Source organism: Falco punctatus (genome assembly GCF_963210335.1).
Source record: "Falco punctatus genome assembly, chromosome: 7".
Lineage (NCBI taxonomy): Eukaryota > Metazoa > Chordata > Aves > Falconiformes > Falconidae > Falco > Falco punctatus.
The window spans coordinates 62,416,550-62,433,172 of NC_137587.1; the positions used below are offsets into that span (position 1 = coordinate 62,416,550).

At 44.3% G+C, this 16,623-nt stretch overlaps 1 protein-coding gene across 1 annotated transcript in view; it reads right to left on the reverse strand.

Moving 5' to 3' along the window:
• The window catches only part of AGBL1 (AGBL carboxypeptidase 1), a 465,261-nt gene that overhangs the window by 414,080 nt on the left and 34,558 nt on the right, over positions 1–16,623 (reverse strand). The window lies entirely within an intron of this gene.

Consider the following 16,623-nt stretch of genomic DNA (forward strand, 5'->3'; position numbering starts at 1 on the left):
TTCATTAAAATAATCAGTAAATCTTTTTGAACAGTAAGTACAAATGAGAAGATCACAACTTGTGCCTGATCTAAAAAAGATGAATAGAGTAATTTCTTTAATGCAAATTACTTACCCAGATCTGGTTAAAATAAACACATTAGTTATTTTTATTGAAAGATACGTTTGATGGTTCAAAAACAAAGTATAAGCAAAGAGAGAAGTAAATTCCCTCTTCCTAAATATTTTCCATTCCTGCCAGCACTTATGAATGTTAGATACAACATCTATACACACACAGACTAATGAAGATGCATTCATGGTATATGGGTGGAATGAGAGCAGAGAAAAGTTCCCAGAGGCTCAAGTTAGATTACAAAATCACCAGCCTCCTGCAGGATTTCACTAGAAGGATTTGAAGTTAGAGCTAAATTGTTACCCATTAACAACAGCCTGTAGCTGCCTTTCACGGCTTCCAGCAAGACAAAGGCTAAAGTAGCAAAAAACATCATTTAAATGATCAAGCATGGCTGTACTTTTTGGCTGGAGCCCCTCATCTTAGCTTTACTTCAGCAAAGGCTGCTGTTTTCCTCAGCCAACTCATCACAGGGCTGAGTTCAGATATATTTAATCAGCTCCTAGCTGGTAGTTCCTTTCTCAGCTTTTTCTGGGAATTAATCCCTGAAACACTGGGGCTTTGGTTAGCTTGGCTGAAGCTCCTCATAGATAGATAGCAGGAGGATGGAAAAATCCAGGAATAAAAGAAATACCCCAGTGCATAGTCACTGATACATTACAGGCAGCAAGCGATTAGTTGGTGACATTGGGTTTGGAGGACAACAGCTTGATCCCAAGATCCTTCTGACTGGCAGCTCGGGTTATTTTGCTGACCCACAATTAAGCAGGGAAGGAGTTCCTGTCTCCTTGTCCTGCTCCTGGGAACACACCAAGACAAGCTGTTATTTACTCAAGATTATAAAATTGCCACTAAACTACAGAACAAGTAATTTCGTTTCATCAGGGAACTCTCCTGGGACGTTTTCCACAAGTTTTGAAGACCCAGCAGAGGTGGGATTTTTCCTGTCCCACCTGCCTGGCAGCAGCTATCGTACAGTTCCCCTTTTTAGTGCTGGCTTAAAACAAAGGCTTCCTATAAACTCAGTCTTTTGTGCAGTTCCTGGGCTTTCACGTCTTTTGCCCAAAGGCAAGTATTTCTCCAAACGAGACATGCAGACTACTGAGAGTGTTTGCTGTGAGACTGGGCATTAATGCCGAAAGAAGGAGAGTGCCCAGGTAGAAATCAGACAGCATTAATTTGTGCAGCGCAATATTTACCAATAAATATTTTATTTGGGGAAAGAAATATGAAGCAGTTATTCCAGTCACAAAAATAATAAATGCAAAATCAAAATTGCTTCTGCAAGACAATGCATAACATCATTTCTACCAATACTCCTATTAAATTAGTTGTTGAATATAGCCTCACAAAGCCATGTGACTGTATAGGGAAAAAAAAAACACACACACACACACACACACCAAAATGGTCTGTTTTTAAAGAAAAGCTATTGCTGCACTGGTCTAAGAAACTTCCAGACCTGGTGGTTTTTAGAGAGACCAAGGAATAAGATGTCCAGTTCCAGAGGTTGGTTGTTTGTTTTTAAATAGCCTGTTTCTAAATAGGGAAGCAGGATTTGACCTGCTCAAAATACATCCTTCTTTCTTCTCTTACCCCTAATAAATTTGCTCACACAAATAGAGCAGTCAGAAGCCTAACTGTCTGTGTAATGAGACTTGCATCTGCAAGTAAGATTTCTCACTCCCTGCACTCAAAGCCTATCGAAGAGAAATCCTAGCGCAAAATTAATACCAGCTAAAATAAAGACTAGCTTAGGGGCTGAGCAGCATTAGTCCTCGCTCTGTCCTGAGACCTCTAGAACCTATTGGGCTGCTAATAACTGTATTAATGCTTAAATCAGAGACTCCCCTCCCGACGTTCTGCCACCGGCTGGGCAGCGGGGCTCATCAGACCCGACTGCTGGGCACAGCCGCTCACCGCTGGCAGTATGGATTTGCCAGCTGGACATCTTCTTTCCACAACTGACTATCCAGCTTTACCATAACTGCGAAGCCAGGTTTGGTGCTTTACATTCTGTGCCTTGTCAGACTAAATTGCTTTTTCTAATTAAAGTGGAGCTAAAAATTCACACTTAAATAAGAGGGCAAAATACCCTGGAGAGTTTCTTGTCTGTGCGCTCCCATCCTCAGCCTCAATATTCAGCCAGCTAACTGTGATTTCTTCTTGTTGGAAGGTTATTATCTACAGTATTGGATACAGGGAGGTTTAGAAAAAAAAATCTAAGGGGGAAAAAAGGGTTTAGGGATCTCTGAAATATCACTAGGCAACCTCAGAATAAGCGAGTATTCAAATTAAAGTGATTACAAACTAAACTTTGCTCTCTCTGAAGCACTTTGTAACAATACTACCATCATCCAGCTTTAGAAGGATCCCAAGAAGTTACAGTCCTGTTGCCCCTGCTCCCAAAATACACATCCAAATGTCCTCAGCACCACCAGAGACGTGTCCCCCCCTCTGCTAAACAGTAAGTGCATTTCTTTAGCTTTATCTGGAGTTCCTCTGCCAAGAAGCCAAATAGACCTGAGCAAGCCAGAAAACTCAAAGGAGACATGGGAGGGAAAGGAGCTATTTAAAGACTCAGAGAGGAGGACCTTGCTGCCCGGGTAGTGTCCTAAGTGACTTCTTTAATCCTGCAAGAAAGGCGTCCGCAGCTGCGTGGGATCACGTAGCCCTCAAACTGTATGCAGGGCAGCCAAAGGGCCTCCCAGAACAAGGCACGTGGTCTGACAAGTTCTTGCTCCTGTTCCCGAACTTTAGAGACAAGTCCCTCTCGCTGGTTCCTGCACACCCCTGTGAGGCATGGCTAGCAACCCATTGACCCAAGCACCAGCCGTTTTTGTTCTTGCTGATGCTTAACACCAAGCCAGGCTCTATGCATCAGCCCAAAGCAACAGTTGTGGATTTTATACCCCAGAATATAGCAAATACTAATAAAAACTGTCCCTCTCTGTGGCCTGCTGCAGTCAGGTGGGTAGCTTTTTTCAGGGCCTGCAGTGACCTGAAGGTGTATGTCTTCTCATCCTTATTTGCACTTTGGTGTGGTAACCTGCAACATTTTTTTCAATAGCACACTAGCTGACTGCTGGGCGTGATGATTCCATACCCTGCACAATGGATGGCGGCTCACCCAGGTGCTGAGCAGAAGTAGTGCCTCAAAGCCAACATCTAACGTGCTATCACACAGGGCTTTGCTCCTACTCATTGAGCTTCAGGGCTTCTTCTCCAAGGCTACATGCTACACGCTGTGGGACTGCACTGCTTCAAGGCAGAGACGGGCAAATTCCAAACGTACATCTGAATGTCTTCAAAACACTGAAGGTGTTGAGATGTAACAGCTTGGCCTGAGCTGATCTCTAGCCAAAATAACTTAGTGAATAACATCTTGGTGGAAATCGTCTGTGCCAAGGAATCTTACTATATTTAATGCAATAAATTGCACTAACATAACACCTTTCATCACAGGATCACAGATTTCTTCACAAATATTAATTAACACCTGCCCCACTGCATCCCTCATCAAGAAGATCATATTCATTGTCCCTTATTTTCCTGGTGGGAGATACCACCCTATGGTGGGAAATTGACTTAGCCAATACCTAAGCAGATTGGTGGCAGAGCCCACAAAGATATTCCAATAAACTGAAGCAGAAACACTGCACACAAGTATTATAGCTCGCAATCACGCATTTCCATGTATTTGTGGGGGGCTCAAAGATTTTCTTCCCTGAGATCAGTCTTCTTCTAACTTCCCAGGAAGTGCAGCAGAGCAGACCTGTCCCCTGCAAGGAATCCTAACGCCAGACTGGGAGAGGAAAGGGCTGCTCACCACCGGTGAGTCCCAGACCTGTTTACAAAGTGGTTCATCCTTGTGCCCAAGGACAAGGGGGCTGCTACCTTCAGTTCATCCATACAGGAATTAAGAAGCACATAGACCATGACCTGACCCTTTTCCAAACGATGTTTTACCTGCTGTGCCACAAAGACTCCAAGGTGTCTCACCTAACTTCAGAGCAAGGTTGTTCATCACGTCTGTGTCGCACCATTAGTGTGTTACACTAATAAAATGTATTGTCACCCAGATATCTGCTGGACTTGTGCCCTGATAGATCACGATACCTTGGATACTGTTGGCAAAATAAATTGCTTTTTTCTTTCTTTCTTTCTTCATGCCAAAGTTCCTTCTATGTTCTTAAAGAAAAGATTGCCCTTGTGCAGAAGTTCCTCCTGATACAAAGTTCCTTTGTGTCACTTGCTCCTCTCACTAATGCATCTCTAATAGAGCAATTACTTTATTATGCAGAACTGGTGGTAAAACACATTATTATATAACCTTAAAATGCTTCTGTCAAATTGGAAGCATTAAAAGAATGAGGAAACTCTGAGATAAATCAAAACACGTGATATTCTGCAAAAGGCTTTTAGACTTTGAATATTTCTAAAGTTCTTTGTGTAATTTCTACTGCAGATAAATTCTCACAGGTTTCATCTCTAATTTCACAATAAGTTACCTATGACACCTAAAGATTTTGACTGGATTTAATATTATATTGTTCATTTTTTCCTCTTTTTAATCTATTTTTATTTTAATGCCAAAATTATCCTAGCATATGTCTTTCACACTCTTGATAAGTTTCTATAAGGCATTAACCGTTCCTGCACAATGATCTCGATATGCATGTTAGCACCTACTGTTGATTGCTATTTCTTGGATTTATTCCTGTATTTTATATTACTTTAGCTGTTACTGAACTATTTTAAAATATTAATGTTTTGTTCAAGTGCCACTCTCTTACAGTTACTTAACACAACTGCCACCCAAACTTAATAGGGAGGGATCTGTGTTTTCCATTCAGATACAGTTTTCTTTTCCACTACTAACGATGAAAGAGCAGCGTGGTGAAACGTGCCACTATCTTCCTTTGTGAGATTTTATGAGTGTCAGTCCAGAAAACACTGTATTTCAAAGAAGAAGTGCATTTGGGAATTAACAGGTTTTTTTCAAACAATGGCATTTCTTAAAGTATGAGTGAGTCTGGAAGACCTTTGGTAAATTTCTAGATGTACTTGCTTTTCAATAAAGCCATGGATTTTGAATGCTATAGCAAATGTGAGTGTGTGCATGTGGAAATAGCCTTGATGAAGGGGCTGCTATCCCTGCCTTCCTTGTGATGTCCTGCTTGGGCTAGGCACGATAAAGCCACAAGAGTCCCTATGTCTGCTTTCAGTCGGCCCTGGCACTTGCCAGGGATGATGCTGTTTGGGTCTGGGCTTCTCTCTGTATTCCAGTGCTAACACTCCCATTTGCTACACATTAGTCTGACATCAGCTTGTACAGGCTGAAGAAAAGGATCACTATAAGGTATATTCCGGTTAGGAAAAACACCTGTCCTTTCTCTTACCAATACAAGTGTCCTTATGTGTCAATCTATCCCACTTTCAAAAGTGCTTTCTGGAATGGCAGTAAAAATGCCCTTAATCAAACAACACTTAATAATGGTGATTGAGGTATGGGTAGTGGAGACAAACTGCTAATAACTATTGTTAGTCACAGCTTATTTTCTTAAAAGATAGAACCTGAAAGTGAAAATGATGAACCTATTTTTCCCATCGAGTCTAAGTGAAAAATCAAACAACAAATGAAACTTGGCATCCGTAATGAATAGCAAACTCTTTCAAAATTCTAATGATTCAAAGTATTATTACTAGTAATGTAAAGCAGAACATCTGTTTAACTGCATTGCTCAGACCCATCTGTCTAGATTTAAGCAGCATTCTCTTGAAAGCAAAGCCCTCAGTTCTCTGAGAAGGCTGCCAGGTTTTTAACAGGTATAACAGGGCTGCATCATTTTCCATCCAGAAGGCAACAAAGCTATTCATTATCTTTAGTCTACACCTCATGCAAGACACCCAGCAGCAGCAAGCCAATGCCATCATGTTACAGAGATATGTTTGGAGCTTTATTCAGCCCTTGCTACTTCAGTTTGGTCACTCAGAAGCACTTGCAAACAAAGCGCTAGTCAGTCAAGTTAAAAGCATTTTATTAGCTCAGCGAGTGAGCCCACCGCTGCGTTTGTGCTCCAGGAAAATGTGACAGGAGTTAAATTTAAAAATACAAGCTCACTGTCCTCTCAGAGGCTTCTGAGCTGAGATCCAGGCTACTGTAGATCAGGGACATTGCAAAGTGAGAGATGAATGAGAGCTCTTACTCCTACTGGTGCCTTTCTCTGTGCAGCAAGACCGTGGTGCTTCTGTGGTGGAGCACGCTTTGGCACGTGCTGTGCCCACAGGTCTCTGAGGGGCAGCACGGACCCAGAACATCCTGACCCAGGGGGCAAGGAGCATGGCGTCCCCTGATGTGCCATCCTCTACATGTTGTTTAGCTTCATTCTACTGTGATTCCCTGTGGACTTCACCAAACCAAACTCCATGGGCTGTCTCTCCTGAGACACAGGGACAGGCTGAACATGTGATGGCGTACAGCTCCGGTGCAAAGAGGGATCTTTGGCAAGGGCCACGTATTCCTCTGGTGCTGGCACAGCAATGGGGAGAGACTTCTGATCTCTCCGTGGACCCACACGTGTCTCACTGAGATCTGAGGGAATGCAGTCTTGATGTCTGGATGGGCTCATCTCTGAGAGAAAATTGAATTCTTCAGCAAATATCCGGTGGGAGATTTGGTCTATGTCAGTCTTCCTCCAATGCCTGCAGCCATTGCCAGTACGGAGAGGCCACCAAAAAGAAGTTGTTGCATCCTATTTTATTTGAGCATGCTCTGAAGGAGACCTGTTGATGTAACAGTGCTCTACAGGCTTTTTTAGGAACTAATCTGGGAAGATTTCCAGCTGTTTGATCAGCCAGCCATTCAGACAACCACCTTTTAGACAAAATCCTCCAGAGTTTGCAGTCAGTGAGATACAGCTGCTGCTGCAGGAGCTTTTGAAACAAACCGCTAATAAGCATGGGTTTCATCTCAGAGAGCAAGTCGTTTTAATGCATCTCTACTTCCAGCTGTCCCCTTGAAATCCCTGTGCATTATGGGGAGATCAAATGACCTCAACCCTATTGGAAAAGAGATTGTCAAAGAAAGACAGAGCCAGGCACACATTCTCTTTGTCATTTGTCATCTCCAGCTCTCTGCCCCACTTGCAGAACTTTAGCATGGGGCAAGAGGCTACTCAAATGCAGGTTTTCCCAAATAGAAGGCCAGATAAATCACAGCAGTAGTGCTGCTTTCCCCTAGCCTCTCCAGAAACTGTCTCCATGTTGATGGCACTGGTTTATTCCTGGAAAAATGGAGGGTCGAAAGAGGCAGTTCAGTTTGTTCCTCTGACTTCATCAGATCAGCATTTTAATCATAGTGAAAGGTCAGGTGGACCATTCTCCCCCCTCCCTTCCTTTGCAGTGCAGACAGGTGGGCATTCACCATGCCAAGCAAACTGCTTATGGAAGGGTATCTCTCTCTCCCTGTCACGCTCCTGCTTGCCAGGTTAATCCTGAATAAAATGGAGGGCCAACTGTAGCTGTGCTGCATTGGCCTTTCAGAAGGAACCCCCAAAACCCCAGAGGATGGCAGAGGTCAATAGGCATTGCACTGATTTCACCCAGGCTACGTGAGGGTCATCTGCTCATGGAGTACGTTGTTCCATCCTTTGATTTGGGAAACAATGTGAACTAAGACTCCCTCTGCCTTAACTTGACAGATGAGTTTTAGCTGCATTTACTGACCAAACGGAGAAATCTGGAGGCACAGATATCAAATGAGTCTGATGGAGCTGAAATAAAGCCCAGGTCTCCTGCCCTAGCCATCAGTACACTATCATTCTCCCTTCTGAAAGGAAGGGAATAGGTAGCAGAGTGCGGTGGAGCAGATGGGCCCAGGGGAGAAGAGTCTGTCTCTGTTTGCTGCAGGGATCAAATTCCCATTGGGCCCAGTGGGAAGCCTCTGCCTGTAAATTACACCAAAAATTAATGTGCATAAAAAGCTTCACAGAGATTGATTGTAGTAAAACACAATGCCGTGGTGCTTCCATGGCTCTAGGGTCAGAAAATACATGTTTCAGTTTCAAAGCATCCCTTGTTGAAAAGGGAGGGGGAAAAGCCAAGATTTCTTTGGTAGAGTAGTTATTTCTCCCACAGGAGTTCTGTGTCAGAATTTTCTAATAAGAATAGTCATGAAAGTTTTGCTGTTCTCGTTAATTCCAACTCAACCCACAGCGCCTTTTGAAAATAAGGCTATGTTCTTCCAGGAGAACAGACCATGAAGAGAAAAAACCCAACCTTGTTCTCTAACCCCCCTAAGGGAAGGGGGTTTAGCTTTGCCCATGGAATTCCCTGTCAAGCAGATGTTATTCTATCAATCAATAACTGGTTTCAAATATTAATTCTCTTTTTTGTAGCTTAGTGGTGCCTGTGGGCAGAAGAATCTCTACTATGTTACGTTTGTCCTCTCCAGAAGGCATCTTATGAAATCAATGACAAATTCTTGATTTCTGAAACCTTGGTTTCTTTATAATGTGGTAGGTCTCCACTCAATAAAATAAAGGCTGTAACAGCGCAGCAGATCAAAAAGAAATACTAAGTCATGGATATGCATGTGGTGTGTCTCCACTGACCTGTGGAAGAGAATGACCAGATTTCCATTATTTTAAGGGGCATTCTTCATCACATTAGACTTTCCTTCCAAAAACTGTACTAAGAGAAATTGTTTTCCCTCTATGAAAAGGCAAAAGATTATCCAGTTCTTGGAGATCTGAATCTTTACCCAAAGAATGCACCTAGGCTATCTTTAGGTCAACTTCTCACAAAGATGAAACAACTAGGGGATTTTTTTTTTTTTCCAAATAAAATTATAATACAAAATGTCTACAATTACTTGGTTTGGACTTATGTTCTTATTTCAAAGTCATTTTAATTAAACTGTTTTTTTCTGAACTGAAACTGTCTCTTCTGAACCAGCAGCACAGTGGTGCTTTGTGTTGCACACAGCTTCCAGGATTGCAGGCACTGATGACCCACCAGATGTCAGCTGAGCTGGACAATTTAGTTATACCAGAACAAACCATATGGCTTCCCCCTAAGACTCATTCCTCACATCCTCCAGCGAACTTGGTTTTGTCAGTGGGAAGAAGGGAGACCCTCTGGTGAGATCACTTTGTACTCTTCCTGGTCTCCCTGGAGAAGGCTGTAGCTCCCTCTCAAGGAGTATGTCTCACAAACTTCCAGGCAGGTTCTGGCCTCACAATCCCCTGGGGACTGAAATCAGCCTGCTTTGCCCAAGAATCACAGCCCTTCATCCTTTCCTGCGGGGATAAGCAGCAAGCCGGGCATGCGGAATGGCCCCAGCTGATGGGTCGGTGCTTCTATCCTATGGTCCATCGGGCCCTGTAGGCAAACAGGTGCAAATAGACTGTCTGTGAGACAAGCGCTTATTAAAAGAACAGGGAAAGGCAAGAGAGAATTATTTTCTATCCTGGTCTGGTAAGAAGAACATAGCCACGAGGGTGGAGGCTGGCAGAGCCCAATGACATATGTGGGCACATTATGCCTATGGATTTAGGCTTTTCAAAGACATGTGAAAGCCTATGGTTCTCAGGTATGCATACATCAACACTAACACACACAGAAAAGGGCCACCTCTCCCCAGGAGCACGGCTCGTTCCATGAGGAGCAGACACTGCCTCACTTCTCTGCTTCCCACTGACTGCTGCTGGAGCCCTGCGGAAGAAGGAGCTTCCACCTGCACTGCCAGAGGCATAAACCCTCTCCAGATTTCATTGCATGAGTAATAATGATACCTGTTGTGTTACCTATCCTGGGACAGACAGCAGCAATCACCAGAGTCAACGTCCCTACGATGGCAACCACTGCAGGAGCAATTTTCAACCCTGCTATCCCAAACCAAGTGACACAAAATCCCTCCCCATCTCTCAAATCCCTGGTACTTGTATGAAAAGTTTTTCTTCCTGTTAACACATATCAGTAAACTCTCTGCTGGCGTCAGTAGACACTGCTAAAGTTAACCATTGTCAGCCCACACATTTTTCAACACAAGTACCTTTTTTGCCCTTTTTGCAAAATGTAATGTAAAAAACTTCAATACAAGACGTCCATAAACATATTTTCTACCACAGGCATTTTTTTTCTATTATAGATAAAGCTAAGAGGACTGGACCACTGCATCGGGCAGAAAAATGTGTTGAAAGTATCTTTGAGCCATCACAACAAAATGCAGCTTAATACACTGAAAATAAGATTATGCTATACAAAGAAACACAAGCAAAATCTATTCAAGCAAACACCTCTCTGTATGAAAACATCTCTTCATATATTTCAAAGAGGGAAATTATTAAAGCCTGAGAAAAGGAGAAGGTGGAAATTTTTCATTGACATAAAAATATTGATGTAGTATATAAATATAACTGTACACATACAAAACACCTATGGAAGCTAGATAGCTACCAATAATTATTCCTGACTTACAAATAAATAAGCAGAGGCATTTTAATATATATTTTATACTGTATGTGAAAGATAAGTATTTTAAACAAGTGCATATACCTCCTTACATAATGTAGTTTGATGTGTGTTTATGTCTATCATGCAGCAGTTGTACAGAAACACACAATATAGAGCTGCTTGACATGGTATAATGTGCCATTCTATTCCAGCCGAAGAATCTAAGTTAAACAGCCTGGCCTTGAGCATGAGGTCAGGTCCTCAACAGCTAAAAAGCCACAGTTTTAAACCATTCCTGATGTTTCATTTTGCCCCCTGGAATAACTGCATTTTTAAATTTCATGACAACTTGTTTTATTTCACAAAACCTCTGCTTCAGGATGAACAGTGCCTGCTGCCTGGAAAATCACCCCATAGAGCTTTTTGTCCTCATCATTTAGCATGTGGTTCTTTGCATTATTTATTGTGCAGAATCCAAGCCCTGCACTGAAAACAAATTATTAATTTACTCCTCCATTTTTTTTACTGCATTGTGTCCAGAACCTTAGATATTTTTTCCCCAATGTTCATTGCCTGATTTCTGAAACACCGATGTGAGGCATGGTGGGGGTTTTAGCCATTTTACACATGATTAACTCAGATGCAGAGAGTTAAAATCCATTTTGCCAGATCTGCACTCAACTGATTTAGCAACATGTCTATCCTGTCGCATTTACATTTCTGCAGGAAAGGAGAAAGGAGTCTCCAGGAACATTCATGACACAATCTCGTTTGTCCTCACAGCACAAGCTACACTAGGGGAGGATGAGGGTCAGCAGAAGACAGACCGAAGCCCGCTTTCCTTGTTCAACACGGAAAGATCTGCTGAGACTCAGGCTGCAACCCACCCTTTTGCTCAGCCCAGCTGTGGGTGCTGCCTCTCCGATCCGGCTCTGGGTACATTTTGCTCCCTGAGGTCCTGAATTGTCATTCATGTGGTCACAGGCAGCTCTGGGCAGCCCAAGGGGAGGCACTTTCAGAGGAGCTGGCAGCGTGCTCAGAGAAACAGCTGCGGCCAGCCTGGGGACAGAGGGCGAAATTCTGGTCCCAGCTCGGTCGGTGGAAGGGTTTCAGCAGAGTCCAAGACATGCCTCAGCTTCCTCTGAGGGCTTTTAGTGTTCGGCGCTGATTCACAAGAGTGCCAAACCTCAACATTTCTTCCATGGCCTGACAGGAATTTGGGGTTAATGCAGGGATGCTAGCCTCCTTTCTTCTTTCTTGCTTAGCAGTGCCTCATGGTGAGCCCGGGGTTGTAGGGAAGAGCTCTGGGTTACTTTAGGTTCTCCTTGGAGAGGGAGAAGATGACAGCTGAGGTCAGAAGAGCAAGCAGTGACCCTGCAAGCTGGGGTGGGGGTCTGCACTACCTCTGTAGGATTATTTGCAGAGAATTATTCCTTTTCTTGAACAGTTAAAGCAGAAAAGTTGCCACACAGCCTAAGCAGCATCAGTAGTAGAGATACAAAAGAGCTGCTGGAGCATCCAGTGTTTCCCCAGGAAGGGTTTTCCCTTGAACCCTATAGCCAAGTGTCTCACTGCCCTAACTGTACCACTTTTCTTGTTCCAGAGCTAGAATATTTTTGTAAGGAACAGGAGGACACTAAGTCCACTGCTGTCTACTTTAGGTATAACAATCTCAGTAAAACTCAGTTAATGAACCACATAAAAATGGCCATCTGGTTTTGAGTTGATTTTTGGTCCCTCTAAGGCTGTTCCACAAAGCCCTGCCTGCCAAGCTGCCTCCCAAAAACACAAATCCAAACTGCGAGCTCCTCCATCCCCAGCCCAAACCGGTGGGCATTCTGCTTGCTGAGCAGTTCCTGGGATTTTTGCATCTATTTTGCTCAAAGTCAGGAATCTCAGCAGCTTTGCTGACAGAATAAGTGCAAGGATGCAGAGGAGACAAAAGCATTGCGTGCAATACGTTTATTTTCATTGTCACTGGAGCAGCATAGATATCTTCCCACTTGTCTTCAGGATAACAATAGAACTGCCTTGTCAGCCTGCCAGCAAAACAGCTCGGAAGAGGCAGCGCGAAGGAGCAGGGAGGTTCAAGTTAGCAAACAGCAGATCCTCTGTCTGCTCCCCCGGCACCACAGCCATTCAGAGGAATCGCTTCATACAAACACCACCCTCCACTGATACATAAGGTTCTCACCTCTTTGCTTTTGCACCGTAGCATCTGGGAACCTGGGCAGTCCAACACAGCAGGACAGTTTGAGCCAGAGATCTGCCAGCGGCCCCAGGGGTTGCCAGTTTTGCAGAGTATGTGGACGGGGACTGTGGCTTGGGGAAGCATGTGAAACCCATGCTGAGAGCCAACAGGAAATCTGGGACTCCTCAGGCGACACAATGTATGCTGCCATGGAACAGGGAGAGGTGCTCAGGGCTAACCGAGGCAGGTTAGCCTTCACATCTGGGCCTGGCAAGCGAGGAAGAGAGCAGGGATAAAGCAGAGTGAGAATAAAAATGCTTCTTATGTAGCTAACTGGTTAGAGGGTGGAGTGGGATGAGGGCCAAGACAACCAGGAGTAGAAGCTAGGATGCTCCACAGTCTCAAGGGATTCAATAGTCTGGGACGCAATGGAACATCTTTCTTCAGTTTTCTATTGTTCTTCTTAGCAACTAACAGCTGTTTTTAACTAACACCCAGCTACTTCCTCCTGGCATTAAAATAAACAAGAGATTTAATCCCAGATCTCTCTGGGATTTTGCACTAGGAAAGCTGCCTGTAACATGGAATGTCAGGTTTTTTTCCCTGTCGAAGCTGTAATGGGGAGGATGTTTATTTCTGCCACGCTGCGGTCAGGGAGCAGGGTGAGGAATGGTAACAAGCCCAGCCCTGGTCTGAGTACTGCACTGTCCAGGTATGAGAGACAGAGCTGAGCTGGAAGTGAGGCGAGGAGCTTGATATCGAGCAGCAAGAGACAGGAACAGGATGGGATAACACTATCCAAGCCAGAGGGATGGGGGGTGATAATTGTAGGAGGGGACGGTCAAGAATAGAGAGCAAAGAAGAAGGTAACAGGGTTAGAAGCAAAATGAGAAACTACAGTAAACTCCTAAAAGCTCTGCTCTTCCTTACTAACAACAAGCCTGTCAGACAGGGAGAGGCTTTTCTTAAATCTGAAATTCACATTTTAAAGCTGCACCTTGTAAGCAATGAAGCACTTTTTTACCTAGAGATCTGAAATGTCACATCTTCCCTGCGGTGACATTTTGGTGACAAAATGCAGCTGTGCTTTAAAAGCAGTTTTTGCTTTTCACCTTGTCAGTTTTCAGAACATCTGTAACACATTGCACTTTCAGGGGTTTGAGCTGTCTTTGGAGGATCATGCTCCTTTGTCGCACTGGGAACACTTCTGTAGAATTCAGAAACCAAATGTGTTTCTTTCCTTGACTAGAGCAGGAGTTCAATTACAAAGTGCACAGCGTTCTGGTTTTGTTCTGCTTAATACCATCCTTACCAAAGCCAGGCTGTGCACTTGGAGTAGAAGAGTCTACGCTAGGAGGAGATGGGGTAGATGGCTTCTTGTATATACTACTTCTCCCTTGGCTGAAGGTGGTAGACCTTATCTCAGGTGGGGACAGCCCTCCAACTGAGAGTAATAGTCTGTGCCAGTGCTTAGAAGGTAGGTAGAAACTCAGCCCTGAGTGAGCGACTGAAGGAGAAAGGGTGTTTTCATTCTGAGGTTCATAAAGACTGACTTGGTGGGTGAGTGCTCCCTCACTCTTCACCTGAAAGCTTTCTGCATACAAAGCAGTATCATGTGCTAACAGAAATGGAAAATACACAGTAATATCCTGCAGAATAGCCACTGTATGCAGCAGACATGTTCTTCATGCCCAGTAAAAGGATATGAACCAGCACAGACAATCCAGCAGGACACAGAAACAAAGCAACCATGTTTTGGACAGCTGTGGCAGAAAATAACAAAGTGTGGAGAGATGCTATCAGCAAATGCAAACATCAACAACAGTTATTATTTCTCAGGCCAGTGCTTTCCAGCTGTGTCAAGTGAAGGCCTTTTTTATCACCCGATTTTTGTAGCAGAGATAGATGATGTCGTTACAGAGTTATGCTGATAAAGTTTCGGCTGGAAGTAGGAGAAGGAGGCGAATCGGAACATACCATAATTGTCACCAACCACTTACTTTCTATCCTCTAGCACTCAAACCTCTGCATCTAACTGAAGATATAACAAAAAGACTTTTGGTTTTCTCTAAAAGAAAGTAGAATTTTTGGAAACATGGTTCTTGTGCCAAGGTTAGATTTTGTAATACTGGAGATGAATGCTGTACTGCCTTGCGATTTTAACAATACCACCTATTACACCTGCAGCGTTCCTAACTAGTTCTAGACTAGTTAGTCTAACTAGCTCTAGAGTAATTCACTCTGTCAGTGAATTACATACGTGATTTTAATCTACAGCTCCCAATTTAATCCTGGGCCTTGTTCAGTTCTGTTTCCAGATTATGCAGAGAGCAGTAGGACTTTTAATGTTAGAGAGAATAAGAAAAAACAGGGGACGCACACTCAGCTCTCAGTTATCCAAAGTAGTAGGGAGAGGACTATACCCTGGATACAGCAAAAACATTATCTGGTACAAAATATGCATTAAATAAGCTGTAAGAACACAGGGCAAGCAAGTTATGCTGCCAAAAATTAAAAGGACAGTAGGACAATTTTCTTCAGTGTGCCAGCTGACCTGCACAACTCACTGCCATGGGGTGCCATGGAGGGCAAACCAGGGTTTGACAACGTTATAAGAAATAAAAGTTGTTGACTGTTACATAAGCTTGGATAAAAATGTCAAGGCTGATCAGCCCCCACAACTCTAGTTTCGAAGCCAATTGCGTATCACGGGGTTTTACAACCTCCTCTACAAGCTTGCGACGGGTGACAGAAATTTTCCAAGACACAGGGCTGGGAGACATGAATCCTTGGGCTGATCTAGGGGGATAAGTTTGTTCACCCTACCCCTCATTTTCCGCTTCTGCAGTGTGTGAGGTTTTGACAACACACGTAGCAGTCAGAGGATGCTGCTGCCTCCGACGTGAACCTCCCAGCCCCATGGAGCTGCATGCAGGGGCTCAGGGCACCTGAGAAGTGCAGACAACTGGCATTTCAGTGTAAGTACCTAAAAGCTGCTTTTTATGCAAGCAGCTTGTCTTGGCAAAGCAATTCCCGCCCACTCCTCATGACAAAATGATGGCTGATGAAAGCACAAGTTCTCCCCCAAAACACCAGCCCTGTTTCATCAGGTAGCTCATGCCTCAGCTGAAACATCTCCTGCAAGACCAGGAGGAACATATCCACTCTGAGGGAAAACAGAACTGAGGGGATCACCTACAGACAGCAGAAGAGATACCTCTCCTTCATCCCGTGGCCAAGCTTGTCCGACACATATGATCCTGGAGCAGGACACTTCCCTTCCCTCTGCTCCTTGGGAGCATGTACTGAGCACACCCGATGCCAGCACCGATCCGATCTCAGCCTCAAGAGTTTTTGTCACTTCCCAGGGAGTGCTTAAGGGTCCTGATGAAGGCAGTTTGACAGGGAGGAACTCGCTGCTTCCAGGCAGATCTGTTTACTCGTCCCCTCAGCCCCGGGAGCAGTGGCTTGCGCTGCTGGGGCTTGCCTTGCTGACAGACTGGCAGCGCTGTCAGGTCCCATTCATTGCAAGGCTGCCGATTCCTCACACTGCTCACGCTGCCCTCACTGCCCCGCTGCACGCAGCCAGGTCTTGGGAGCTGAGGCTCTGCTCTCAGACGGGGCTGGGTGATTGATGCACAGCAGTGATCGACAGTGCTCATCTCCGAAGAGTGAAACTTCATTTCATAAAGGCTTTTTAGGGTGGGAGGCGCAGGTCAGGACTCCTGCACGGCGATGCTTCTAGAGACAAGCCAGCAGGGAGCTCGTATGAACCACTTCAGCCCAACAAGTCGCTGCTGGTGAATGAAAGAGGAAAACAAGCCCAATCGCTTCTCTCATTAGTTCAAGCTGTTCTTAC